At 34.2% G+C, this 14930-nt stretch overlaps 1 protein-coding gene and 1 long non-coding RNA gene across 5 annotated transcripts in view; one reads left to right on the plus strand and one right to left on the minus strand.

Moving 5' to 3' along the window:
* The window catches only part of LOC145686162 (uncharacterized), a 135534-nt gene extending 134337 nt beyond the window's left edge, over positions 1-1197 (plus strand). Inside the window, exon 3 of the long non-coding RNA XR_014131537.1 lies at positions 716-1197. This is a non-coding gene — a long non-coding RNA (uncharacterized LOC145686162). The remainder of the gene's footprint in view (positions 1-715) is intronic.
* LOC145686159 (uncharacterized) overlaps positions 1-14930 on the minus strand; it is a 550748-nt gene that overhangs the window by 504110 nt on the left and 31708 nt on the right. The window lies entirely within an intron of this gene.

The raw sequence follows: 14930 nt of genomic DNA on the forward strand, positions 1-14930 counted from the left end.
GCATTTTTAAAAAAACGTATGTTCAAAATGTAAATATATAAAATAATTTTCATTGGTTAACTTTTCTTAATTCATGATTTCTATAGTGAAATGGTTCATTTTGTTGACAAATGAAGTTACATATTTCAGATAAATATATTTTCGTGTTACTTCTTTCATTCATTTGTATGACTCATGTTCGCTGTCACAAAAAAAAAAAGCAAAAAAATAAAGTTTCCGTTTTACTCAGAATGTATCATTATGATGCACAACAGATGCTTCAAATCTTAATTTAATTCCGCGTGCAGACACGAGATATTTCAACGTTTTTTCACTGAGTTTGATGACTTATGCCTTATGATGAGTTAGCCTATGTCCTTATGTAATACCAAGATTATGAAGATTGGAACCTCTACTATCAAAGTGGTGTTCGAACCACGACCGGGGTTTGAATCCATTGTAATTGACAGGTGCAATTGCTATCGTGCAAGATCAACCATCATATAATAGGTTGCTTCCCACCACACTATCTTACCTCCAGGATAATTGGATTACAGTACCACTGGTCCTAGCTAGATTGACCTTATAATTTCCTAACAAAAATTAACCCTTTCGCAGAATATACCATACAATCCTATTAACTTAGTTTCCATCATATTTAATGAACTCAATTTATGAAATGGAAGGTAGTTCAAATGTAACTGTTTACAATGTATCTCTTTTTTCTTACTTTCAGAGATGGCAATGTTGCACCAGCTTAGACGAAGAGGACAACGGAAAACCCGACAGCATGTCACACGACAAAACGGAAGGGTTTGTCGCAGTGGGAACAGTGCATGCGCAGCCATTGGCCAGTTTTTCTGCCTTTGCTCTCTCATCCATTTTGCTCGGGTTGAATAGCAAACATTGCGGAATATTATAAACTCCCCGAACGTAGGATGGACATCAAACAAATTTGAACTGACTTTGTTTACATAATGAAATAAAATTTACATTTCAGTGCAGCTCTTATTTTTTATCTGACATTTAGATTTTCAAGTATAATCATGTTAATTGCCACCACAAAACATTTCTTGTTCTGAGTAAAAACTTTATGGAAAATGTTTTGCGTATCAGAGAGGAATTAAATGTTAAATGTATTATTTTCTTGTACTTTTGTTTATATAGTAGTTTAAAATAAACAAATGAGTTTCCTTTCTTTAGGGGAACAGAACATTAAGCTCGAATTACAGTCTTTTGAAAAGTAATTTATGTTCAGTAAATGAGTTGAGAGAGAGAAAAAAATATATTTGCGTTGAATGTACTAATTTTGTCTATAGTAATGAATTCGAAAATGTTATGGTTTCCTACTGGCAAAATGGTTACCATTGAACGCCTCTGGTACGAAAGACTCAAGTTCAGTTCCCAGTGGTTGGTAACTATAGTTGCCACCTATTGGTAAGCGCCCAAAAATGTAGGGGGGGCCTGGCTGAGGTTAGGAGGGCCCGATCCAACCCTATTATAATTCATCACCATATTATAAATCATTTGCAAGCCTACTGTGAAAATTTTAGGGGGCCGGCCCCCCTAGACCCCCTCTGGATACGGGCCTGGGTAAGCCTAAATCAGGACATACTTATCGATCATATGCAGATCACATCAAATTTATACAAAGGTCTTTTTTTATTTTTTTAAATTATTTTTTTAACCTCCGTCAAGCCACCGGAGGTACGTAAAGCGGCGAAACGCAAGTTAGTCAAATATATTCATTGAGGATCGTAATTCATCGTATTGAAGACAGACTCTGGTGTTCATTCATTGTGATGCAATGAGCGTGAAACTGCATCCAGTGGAATCTAAACACCCGCCAAGTGTTAACTACGTTAAGTAATTTGATTTTTCCAGGAGGAAGGGCAAAATATAGCCGCCATTCATCGTCGAATCATTGAGGATTATGACGGGAACTTTATGAGTGACTGCTGTGTGGACAAGTGCTACAAAGAGTTTAAAGGAAGATTTATTTACCGACCTACACGACGAGGGAAGCCAGGGGTGGATATTTGTGGCAGAAGACGACCTTGGTGAGCCGATGAATCAAGTCGTTCATGAGAGAGGGCTTTAAAAAATATGGTTTCTGATGAACTGTATAACAGAAAAATAAGCACAACTACAAACTACATTACGTAATTCGGTTTGTGCAGGTGGCTGCTAATTTCTCTGAAATTCCGAGATCAGACAGTTCAGAAACCAAATTTTAGCCCTTCTACGAACCACATAGTCCATGCGTTCATCAAGGTCGTCTTCTGCTACTGATATCCACCCTTGGCTTCTCTCGTCGTGTGTCTTCTTTACACTCTCTGTAGGAATTGTACACACAGTAAATCTCTTGTAAAGTTCACGTCATAATCCGTAACGATTCAATGATGAATGACGGCTGTACTGTTCCGTCTCTCCTAGAGAAATAAAATTACCTCATGTAGTTCACACTTAGAAGGCGCTTTGATAGTACTCGATACGGTTTCAAGCTCACTACCTCACAATGACTGAACACCAGAGTTTGTCTTTTGGTACGAAGGATGTACGGTTCTAGAAGAAACAGATTTGACTAATTTGCGTTTCGTCACCTCACGTGGTTCTCTGATTCTTTAACGGAGGTTAAAAAATGGCCCTCGTATATAGAACAATTTATTGAAAACAATAAAAATAAATATATATTTATAAATGAAAATTGCAATGAAAATTTAAACAAAAAAAAAAAAAAACAAGAAAAAGAAAATTAGTAATGTCATCTTGTTCTCGGTTAGCTGAACAGGAGTTATAAACCACTGAACTAGTCAAAACAATAACATTATTCGCAGTGATTTCAGTACTGCCAACATGAAAAAATTTAGGCGATAAAACGATATCGATATTACGATAATCGTAGGTAGCGAAATATTACTAAGAATTTCTATCTCATACAACGTCTCTGAGATATCTCTATATCTCATAGAAACGTCTATGAGATATATCTCATCTCATCGTTGTATTTCAGCGATTTGAATAATATGACGTTTCGCCATATAATACAACCCTGTTAAAAATAATTTGGGACGCTAAAAACTTCCTTAAAATGTGGGATCTCCCGCCTAATTCAGAACGGTTGGCAACCCCACCAATGGTAACTAAGATGGATAATGCCTCACATAACTTCTCGGTACAACACAGAGAGAAAAATGAAATGAAATCTTTGAGTTTTACGTCCCGCGGTTATGCCGGCTAGGCTAAAGCAGACGGTGATGATGAGAAATGAGTGAAAATGGTGGAATGAAGAAAGTGGGAGGAAACGGGAGGACCCCGAGAAAACCCACGAGCACGCTGTTTGTCCACCACAAAGTCCACACGGGGCGAGCTGGGATCGAACCAGGGACCCCAAGCATTGGAGGTGAACGCTCTACAATTGAGCCACTGCACCCCCCAACAGAGAGAGAGAGAGAGATTAACTTTCAAATAACCAATCAATAATTTTTGCTTTCAAGCATGCACCCATTAATGTGTGATTACATGTACGGTTACCTATTAGGTGAGACATTATTCTTCTAGTTCTGATAAAAACAGACACACTTTTCGAGGCTAGACATACGACAAATTTTCCAAACAAGATGCCTTTAACTCCTTTCTCGTAGGCAACGCTACCCACATGGACCAAGAGATTAAAATTTGCCCTTTCACTTAAATGTATACCTAACTAACGTTTTATCAAGCAGAAGGGCTGTGTTTCATACAAGGAATTTATTTCTATACGAGTGTGGACACATCGGAGGTTACTGTCTTAATATTTATAAGATGTTACTAACTAAGATAAGAATTGCGAAAAGAAGACTTTAAAAACAAAAGAACTTGAACATTTTAATAAAAGGATTGCAAAAGATTTGTCATGTGTTTAGCGGCTTTTAAGAGACGTCACATCGATAGATAGTTGAATATTATTGTTACAAATTAACAAAAGAAAGCTTCAGAAAACTATATACAAGAATTAATACGTTAGATAAGTTTTGTTCCCTTAGGAACTGCCATCTTTAGAGTTCTTTTAAACTATATGTTTGTGGCCAATCCTTTCGACAGTGAGATCTCGGAAACTACAGATTCTAGAAAGATGACGTTTTAACTGATCGATTGCAAATTTTGTGTAGATTGTTCAGTTCTAATTGAATATTTTAAAAAAACATGGCCATTATTTTTTATTACATTTTTACGGGTACACTGGAAGTGTTGAAATTTAAAAAAAAAAGATTAAAGCATCATATCCTACGCATTATACATTCCAACACCACATTATTGTATACGGGGGTTGCATACATCTCAGGCGTTTGTTTCATGGCGAAATGATAATGAAAAATGAACGATAACTATTTCTCCAATCTAACTTGAATCTTTACTGTTTGGAGTGTTTTGCCCAATGAACACAATATATCACTGACATAATTAATTGTGTGTGTAATGTATTTCCTTATTACCTACTGCATGCAAGAAGAAAGAAAACACATCATACATGAATTAAAAACTCCAACCGGAAGTAGGCTCAAATCTTGCAAACGGTGCGAGATATTGGAAAAGTAATAGAAAAAAATCTCCCCTTTATGGTATCTCTTGCCAATTTTTATCAAGACGTCTTTCACTTGTGTCTGCAAAGGGACATGTACAGATGTGAGGAATAACAAGAAGATTCATGCTTCTATGGAAATGATGTGCTGAGTAGAGAGCGCAGGTTCAGCTAGTCTATATATTAAGATGCTAGGTTTATATGTTTGTCCGCAATCCTTTCGAGAATGAGATCTCGAAAACCACAAGTGATAGAAACGTGCTGTTTTCACTCGTCTATTCCAAATTTTGTGTAGATTGTCCAGTTCTCATTCGAATTTTCAGAAACCGTGTCGTTATTGTTCTATTCAACATTTTAGGGGCTGTTTCGAGCCCATAAGATTAACATTGTTGCAGTCTGGAACTACGGTGTTAGGCAACCAGTCGAGAAGTTATCCATGGCGGGTTAATGGACATTGAAGGCGCTTTACTTAAATCTGAATGGCAAAACCTATTGCATGCTGGCAACTTCAAAGGTCTCAAGAGACGCAATGAGGCGTACTCGGACGGATATGGATTTATTAGAAAAAAAATATATATATTTCCATTTGATATCGTGTTACTTCTACAAATTTGCTACAAACTCACTCCAACATCTATACATAGCAGTTCACTTCCTTTATGAGTCTCCTATCCTTTACTTGTATGAGTAAGGAGGCATGCACAGTGGAAAGGAGATTCATGGTCATAACAGAATGATGTGCTGAGTAGACAGCGCAGGTTTAATTAATCTACTTGTAAAATATAAATATACCGGTATAAAAAATGTTTAAAATATAAAAAGCAAAATATGAATTTGCTTTTGTAGAGGACTAGAGGAGAGTAGTCGGCAGAATATTCTGACTAATAAAAGTGGCCCTCCTTTGAAAAAAAAAAATGTTGAGAAGCGCTTCTGTAGAGAATGTGGCTTTTTTTTTTTTTTTTTTTTTAAGGTTAAATGTAATAAATCTACGTAATAACATAACCTATACTATTGTACAGCATACATATCCAGCAGGTAATTTTCTTCCCAGTTCACTGCAACTTAAGAATGAACTATTAACACTTTCGCTTTCTTTTAACGGCTTATCAAATGATGTAATTACCATGTGAAACTACCGCAAAATATAAACCAGGAACTGACAAGGAATATTTTCTCATTATTTGCATAAAAATTAGTTTATATTCAAATAATAAAAAAGGAAAAGTTTTTCTTTAATGTTTTATGGTAGGTCAGTGATATCATCTTCGAAGGGCAGAATACTGTATTAAATAATGTAATAGTCTATAGCTGCTTAAATAATAAGAGTAAATATTTCAAAATGTCAGACTGACACCAAAGTACTATTTCTTTAATGTTTGAATAAGAAATATAGTAATGTAATTATATTATACCTGTCGCCGCGAGAGTAAGAATATACAAGAAAGAAAAAAAAAAGCTACAAATATTTTCTGGAAATACGGCAAAATTAAACAAAGGTACCCGAAGTTATCTACCGTAGTTTTTCTTTTCACATAAGAATATCACAAACCTGGGGAAATCCAAAAACTTGGTATTAAAAAATCATATTCGAATCACGCGAGTAGTAAGTTTGAATATGACCCTCAGCAGCCCCGTTATATGGATATCAATCAGTACAGACTAAATGAGTTTCCAGCACCAAACTATATGAAACGATAAATGGGACCAGAACATTTCTCGGGATTACATGCGAGGTTAGTTCTTTCACCGGAGATGCAAACCGGACCTACGTGACCAAAGAGCCAAAAAGCATGATCGTTACCTATTTAGCTACAAAGTTGGATCATGGATTAATTCAAGCTATGAGCCAAGTTTAACCGATCCGGAAAAGTTCAGCTACGCTGCCAACTCGAGTTTGTTCGCTGTATGTAAACAGTCACTTGTACAGTCCGCAGCAAAAAAACCTGCAACATGAGCATGTAAGTTTATTGCGAAACTACGCCTAACAGCCCAGGGAATCAACATAACGTCTAAGTGGCACGACTCACGCCAGGAGAAACCTCGGCGTCCTCCCCTGCACACTTATTTTGGAGCAAAAGTCTTCGTTGTTTCACAATAAACTTACATGCTCATGTTGCATGGTTTTTTTGTTGCGGACTGTACAAATACTGTGCGCATGTTGATGGTTATGTTACGCACTCTTGATAAAAAAAAAAAATATATCGACAAGTTCAGCATTAGATACGACCAAAAGAATGCGAATCCGGATACGAACCTGGATTCGGATCTCAAACGTAGATTCAAATCCCGACTTGGATCTGATCCAACACCGGGATCTCGAATACAGTGTCATGTTCATAGTTTGAGTCTTCGATCCAGTTTCGAAACCAAGATCCAGAATGTATGGTTTAAATGAAGTTCCAAAATTTCAGACCCACATGAGACAAATTAAAATTCATTTCCATGGTCTTAGGCTAAAGATGATTATGGTAAAATTAATATGATAATAAACACTGAAGTCTAGATCAGTTATGACTCATTTATCAAAAAAATCAGCCTTTAAATGTGTGTAGATGTCAAAAAAATAAAAGTAAATATACAGTAAACCAAAAATTCTACTGTATGAAACATGTTTACATAGTACTTACTACGTTGTATATTGTAAAACAAATAGTTGTAAATATAATGTAAATAGCACACCCAAAAATTAGATGGTTGGTTGGGTAGGGTGTGGGTGGAACTCGACGTGCAACCACCTCCACGTGGTAAGTTCTGATTCGTTTTGTTTTAGAAAAACGAGCGAAGAGTTGCACAGTGAAAATTCCCGAAAATTGTAAAATTTCAGCTTTTTCTAAGACATTGCGCGAACAAAAAATTAGCATATTCATCAGAATTCAACTTACTTAACCATACTTACTTCTTTAAACCATAAAACAAGTTTTAAAAAGGTCGAGCGTCTTTATGTTAAAATCTTAAAGTAATTTTGAAAGTTTACAAAAAATGCGAAATTTTTGCAGTTTTCAAAAACTAAGTGGCATGCGCGAACGGAAGATGTTAACCGATTTTTAATTCTTTTCATGTCGATTTTTTTCTTATTACAATAGGCAACCTTTTTGCACTAGAGCATTTCGAAAAGAAAATGATTTGATTCGACCCACCCTATTGTAGAGTACGCTTCAGAAAAACAAAAGTGGTACTTGAACAAAAGACAAAAACGCAAAAATTTCCTCTTTCTTCTTTAAAAAAAAAAGCCTGCTTTTTATAGAAAAAAACCTTAATCCCCCCCCCCCAAAAGCCAACTTTTCTCCAGCTATATGATCATCATTATCCTAAAAGATCTAGAGAAAATTCATTTTCATTAAAAAAGAAATCCCATTGTGTCCACCTACTTGTCCTCTCGATTTCTTACCCAGTGATCGATTATCTTTGATAATTGAACTTGCCATATTTTCTTTTCTTCAGAATGCAGAAATTAAATACTTTTTCGTGTTATATTGAGAAAAGAAAGATAGGAATGTCCTGTCATTCCTTCATCAAAGTTCAAATATTTTTAAAAAAAATCCAAAATTTCTAAGCGGAGAAACCATGAAAAAAAAACTACTACTTCAAATAAGCCTGTTTTTTCTGAGCTTCTATTTTTTCTCGATCTCTAACTGGAAGACAAGTTAATAAAAATGTTGGTACATTTTAAGGATTGAAAGATCTATTACCTTGTCAATAGCCAGAGTTGACTATGATTAATATATCTACGTTTGGAACATTAATTTTGGTAGTGCAAGTATAGAAAATGAAACACTAATGTTTTTAAATTGAAAGAATAAAATTGACTTGATAGTAGGACATAATTTATGATTTAGCATAACGATACTTGAGATACGCTGATTATAAGAAAGAAAACGTCAAACTTACTCTTTTAATCCCGAATTTAAACCTTTTTTAAAAGTATTTTATGCTGAGAGAAAGCTTATTTGTTTTTATGCTAAAGACAAATGTTAAAAATGTTTTAAGACGAATGTTTGGCATTATTTCTCACCTCAGTTTTGTGTATAAAATTATTTTAACAATTAGAGTTTTATTGGTTATTGACTAATTTTTAATAGTAATTTTTGAATTTAATTTTTGATATTAGTGTTTAATTTTCATTTTTATAGAATGTTGACACTATTTTGTATTTAAAATATTGCTTTTTTTAAAAAAAAAATATCCCATTGGAGAGAGATTTGCTTGCAAATAGTTTTTAGATATTCTTTGTTTATTATTAAAATTGTTTTACTAATAGTGTCTTGGTTTATAGTGATCCAGTCAATTTGCATTTACAAAATCATTTATATTCTTTTTCCCCCCCTAATTCGTAGTTTCAATACCACAGGGTTTACTTTCCTTAGAGAACAGATTTAGTTTTTCAGCTATACGAGACATTTGTTGAGTTTCCTTCTCCGAAGCCACGCAGTTACATGAAATTTTTAGAGGTTTTGTCTCTGAGGCTTCTAACTTATATGTTTCCTTTCATCCTGCACAATGTTACCCATAACTCACAGTTCCTCGTGGTAGAAGTGTTATATGTTTGTTTGCGAAATAGAACTAAGACAAACTACTAGTATCATGGGAGTAATGAAGCTCCAAAATTGCGATTTTTTTTTTTTAAAGCTTGCCCTAGTAATCGCACATACAGGACCAAACTATCAAGTTTTCCTTTGCAACGCTTCTTAGCCTCATGGGATATAATAAACGCCTCGTCCATTTATGTAATTGCACTCGGCTCTTGTCAGCTGGTTGGAACTCTCCAGTACATTACATCCTAACGTTTTCTGTTCTGCTACGAACGGCGTTAAGGAGAGCACTGGCGTTATTGGCTTCAGACAGGTCAAGGTTATTTGGCGTTAGCGTGTTTCAAGACAAGTCACACTTACAAACACGCGTTTGACTATGCACACTTCAATTATATGTGGTTCTACAGAATTCAATTTCAATAAAAAAAAAAAAAAACAACTAATTCCTACATCCAAGGAGCACTTAGTTTAAGACATTTTGAAATAAGAGTAATTGGGTGCAGTCTTGTTTTAAACAAGTAGTAATGTCTCATGTACACCACCTAAAAGAGTTTGGTTTGTATGGCGTGACATTTTATCAATTAATATTGAAACCGGAGGTGATAGTAGATTCCTACGACTTCCGGTTTTAATAGAGAGGTTAAAGTGAAGATGGAATATATTCTTGGGACACTTAACTGATTGCAGAAAACCTTTATTACGGTCTATTACCATTTTTTAACTTCTCACATTAAAACCGGAAGTGGTTGATTTCCGCCACTTCCGTTTGAATAGAGGGTTAAGAAAGAGGATGATATATATTCTTATAAGGGAAGTATCAATGAGCTCATATCGAAATCTACCGTAAAATTTCACTCAGAGGAAGGAAGTCCCACAGAAAGACTACACATAAAAAACCAGCTGCGTTTTTGAAGCGGAATTAACCAAAATGACAGATTGAAATGTCGCGTATCCATGTCGACAATTGCACAATACGTTCAATACCACCCCTTGTAAACTGCCTGTTATTAATAAAAAAGTCAATAACAACAATGTGAGTACATACAATACCTAAGGGGAAGTCGTACGGTAAGGTGAACCTTGATTCAACTCACGGCGTGAGGGCCAATTGAACACATACCTCCATAAAAAGCGACAGAACTTACTTGGCTATCTTTATAGTAGAATATATATAAGGAAGAAGATGAAATTTATTTTTGGGACGCTTAGATCGTTTGTAAGGAATCATTTCTCGCTATTACCGTTTTTGCTCCATTGGTGATTAACGTTGAAACATGAAACAGTTTATTTCTACTAGTTATGGTAGGAAATAACTTTGGTGTATATCTAAATAATATGATACTTGGAAACTATTTTATGTAAATATCATATATATATATATATATATATATATATATATATATATATATATATATATATATATATATATATATAATAACTTTCCACTATTGTTTTCGTACGTTGTTTCTCTTACTGCTTAGGTGAAAGTTCATTTCTGTACAGCAGATGGCAGCAGTTACCAATGGTATAACGTGATTTTTACCATATAACCAGCAAGAAACACGGGAAACATTCAAAACGGTTTTCATTGTGTAACTATAGCTGGCTGAATTTTTTGAACAAAACATGTAGTACACAAGTAGTGTGTTCTCCCCTCCCAAACTTAAAAACACACTCTTCTTCTTCCTATGTTCAAAAAGAGTTTAGAATAGTTAGCTTCCCCAATCACCTTTTCAATTTCTGCTTTAATTTCTGAAATGAATACTTATGAAAACCAGTGATTTTTTTTTTTTTTTTTTTTAAGAAGCTGCTGGAAATTTGTATTTTGTCCACCATGGTAAGTTTTAGTTGGTTGCTTGAAATTTAGATTTTTTTTTTAAAGCTATGTCAGACTACGGGACTTGATCAGAAAACATCGGTAATATTTCTTGCGGGATATAAGCGGATAAAATCTGGGGAGACGGATAAAAACTGGGGACGCAAGTCATTCATACTTCAATAATAAATATGGTTTAAATGTTGTAATATCACAACCTTCGTGGTGAACTTCTCGCGATACGAAAGAGTTCTAGTAACTTGTAGATGAAATTAAAAAAAAAAAAGTCAAAGATAAATTTTGTATCAATTCACAAAACGAGACGAGAAAGAATTCTTCGACAATCGAGACGAGATTTCTGTAACACGAAACGATACGAGAAAATTTTACTTCTCGTCTCGTGGGTGACACTAAACTATCCACAAATGAGAAAATCAAATCTTTAAGTTTTACGTCCAACGGTAATGCCTGCTAGGCTAAAGGAGACTGTCATTGTGAGAAATGAATGAATTGGTGGAATGAAGATAGTGGGAAGAAACCCTCGCACACGGTGTTTGTCCATCACAGAGCTCACTTGGCGCGAGCTGAGATCGAACCAAGGATCCCATGTACAGTTTTGTTCAAAATGATTGTCGCATATCTATAACTGTCTTCTTGTAAGAATATAATTTGATACTGATACTATGTATATAATCGGGAAATTTATATTTGGGGTAAATTTCAGAGGAAAAGAATTATAAGTACGAAAATTAGAATGAGTAAAACAAAATGTTGCTAAATGGACAAGGAAGTTTTTTTTTTTTTCATTTTATTGTTCTTATTTACTGCTCTTTTGACATGAAATTTTCCACATACATGTCTTTGCCGATTATACACATACTATCATTATATAAAAAAGGAGCGAATTCGTTACCAAATTATATTCCTACAACAACATATTTATGCGACAATAATTTTGGACATGAGTGTATCAGAGGTGAACGCTCTACCACTGAATCATCGCGGCCCCTACCCATAAACTAGTGTAGCAGACAATGTACTTCATTGAAATCTTAGAGGAGAGGGGTCGAATGATTAATTGAAGTACTTAATTTAGAAATTAATTATTTGTGTATTATATAAGATCAACAAGTTTTAAACAAGGCCGTACTCATTGGGGGGAAAGAACTGCTGATTATAACCTTTTTTTTTTTTTTTTTTTTTTGTAAATAAAACCAGTCATTGCTTTTTGGAGAATGTTGTGACATACTTAAGATTCTGCTTAAATACCGCAAAGTTCATTAGTTGTTCGAAACACAAGAACAGAACTTTTGCGTATACAACATTGTAGGGGATAAATTTTCCAATTTGTGGTAAGACTTGTTGAAACTCGTAAACCTCGAAGTTGCGGTAAAATATCTATATATTACATCACGTAAGGTGGCGAGGGTTTTTTTCTTTCCTTCTTTAGTGGGTAAAAGCCGCCGTAATCGATAATCCTGGAGACGGGAACTGGAGCGATGAAGGGATCGATATAATTGAAGTGTCGTTCGCTTAAAAAAAAGACGTTTCAAACAAGAACGTGAAGACTACGTTCAATTTCTTTGCCTTTTTCTAGTTAACGACATGTAAAATTATTGCATTTATGGATTCGCTAGTGTATTACATAAAAAAAAAGGTTATCCGGAAGCATGCTCATCTACTATGAATATGGATTTTTTTAAATGAGGCCTGGCCTTTCCATTATTAAAATTAATCCGTGATTGTAACCAGGAGGACGCCACGATTAATCAATCATTTGAATATATTGATCGAAGGTTGTGACGCTCTTTCTTTCGAAATTAAAGGAACGGACTTGGGTTTGAGCGAAGGAAGTAAAGCATGACTATACATGTAACATTAGGACATGGGTAAAACTCCACTTAAATTCTGAAAGCAATAAGTTTTAAATACCAGTCGTCGTGAAGGACTTCTTTTCTTCTGTTTCCAGCCAAAATAATTTAAAAAAAAAACTCAAGCTTTCTTACAGATAGTATTTATCAAATGAAATAATATATAGGCTCTTAAGTTTTCGAAATAACTAATGTGAGTAAGTCAGTAAATACAGTAAGTGCTCTTTAATTTGACTTTCTATGGTTCGACACTGATCGAGCTGCAAAAATAGTGAATTAAATAAATATTCTTATTAGTTGAGCTATTCGTTTACATCGAAAAGGTTTCAATGCAATTTAGATTATAATTTAATTTTGTACTGTATTGAACTATAAATTAGAATATTTTAAACCTCACAATTACTACAATCACGAAATATTATATACACTATGATATTTATGTAGTCTGTACAGTTCAGAATGTGCTTAAACACATAAAATACATGTTTTAATCGTTTGCATTTTTTTATTTTTGTAAAATCTAGAATGATTTATCTTTGATTTTACAGTTAAAATTATATCGGCGTTCGATGATTCGGCAAAATTGCTGATCTTATTTATTATTACTTATTTTCCATACATGCTAAATCAGAAAACTTTTATTAAATCATTTTTAATCACTGAATGTTTTAAAGTATTAACTTTTTATTAGAAATTATTTTGATATAATTCTAGTTGTCCAGATGTTCACATTGGAAGTTTTGCTTGTTGCAGCTTGCATGTAGACTGCAGTACAGACTTTTCGAGAGAATTATGTTCACAGTCCAAGAATGAAAACATTTGGTTAAAATTAACTTTCGGTAGAAGTGATGTAAATTTTGCTCCCTAGAGCCGTCCACCATATTGCTAGAAATCTCTAAGTGATTACTCGCTGTCTGCATACAGCAAATAGCATGTAACACTGCAGTGCAAAAAGGACTTTTCAAGAAAATTCTACAAATAGAATAATTAGAATTACAAAAGGAAATCTCCTGCATAAAATTACCGATCAATATACACTTGATTTCAGCAGCAGAAATACAATTTACAGGAAACAGGAAAAAAAAGAGAGTTGGAAACAGTTCTTTAGCGTGCTAACATGCAAATCATTGATATACTCTTTAGAAGTGGAACTGCAGGAAAATGGTTAACTTCGATTTTTTTTCTCATAAGGAAGTTTTCAAGGACAATCAAAAAGAGTTACAATTACAGTGGACAATTATATCAAGTTATTTTTGTGTGCTATTTTCTCTTTTTTTCTTCAAATCTTTGTACTCAAAACCAATTATTTGTTTCTACTTTCGTTCGTTTGTTTTGTTATACCCTTTTTAGTACGGAGAAAGTACAGAGTATTCGGAAACAATACCAAAAAACTTTGGGAACTGAATTACCACAGTAAAACACGAACAAAATTATTCACCAACATGGGTGTGTAAATGCGTCATATTAATACATCGATCAATAAGTTTTTCGGTATCAATATTAGATAATTATAAAACTTAAAAAAAAACCTTAATCAACGACACAGAGATGTACTTGTTTAAAATGTTACAAACAACAGAAACAGTATAATGCATCACAAAAGTGTACCGAAACTTTGCAGTACGACCCCTGTGCTGTTATGCAACCATATGCACGCTAAAGAATGTATGGTTGCCTGTAACAAGCATTGTACTTTGTTGTAAGCAGCTCCAAAGATTATTTTCAGATCTTAAAGAAATTTAATAGAACCACTGGAAAGGTTTACTCTTTCAAAAATAAATAAAATAAAATAAAAATCGGTGTGTCTATGTCGAAATTGTGTGTGGAAATACCTGAAGATATTTAAATAAACGGAATTGAAAACCATATCCGTTTTTTGAAGTATGTTGAAATATCGATCGATATAGTGAAATATCGCAGTCCTAGCCACAAATACTGCCATCGGAAATCGAATCTCGGTTTACTGCGCCTTAGGCGAGCGTGAGAATATTAGCCATTTATTTATGAGGAAGGTACCCCACAACCAATCTACTCTACAAAAATATCAAGAATCGTTTTTGGAGTAAATGAAGAAAAGCTTGAATTTTACGTATATGAAATCATCGAAAAAGTAATATCTACAGAAGGGGTTCTCAACATGTGGTACGCGTACAACTGGTGGTACGTAAGTCGCT

The sequence above is a fragment of the Thermobia domestica genome, chromosome 5, assembly GCF_964235325.1.
Source record: "Thermobia domestica chromosome 5, izTheDome1.hap1.1, whole genome shotgun sequence".
In the NCBI taxonomy this organism is placed as follows: Eukaryota; Metazoa; Arthropoda; class Insecta; order Zygentoma; family Lepismatidae; genus Thermobia; species Thermobia domestica.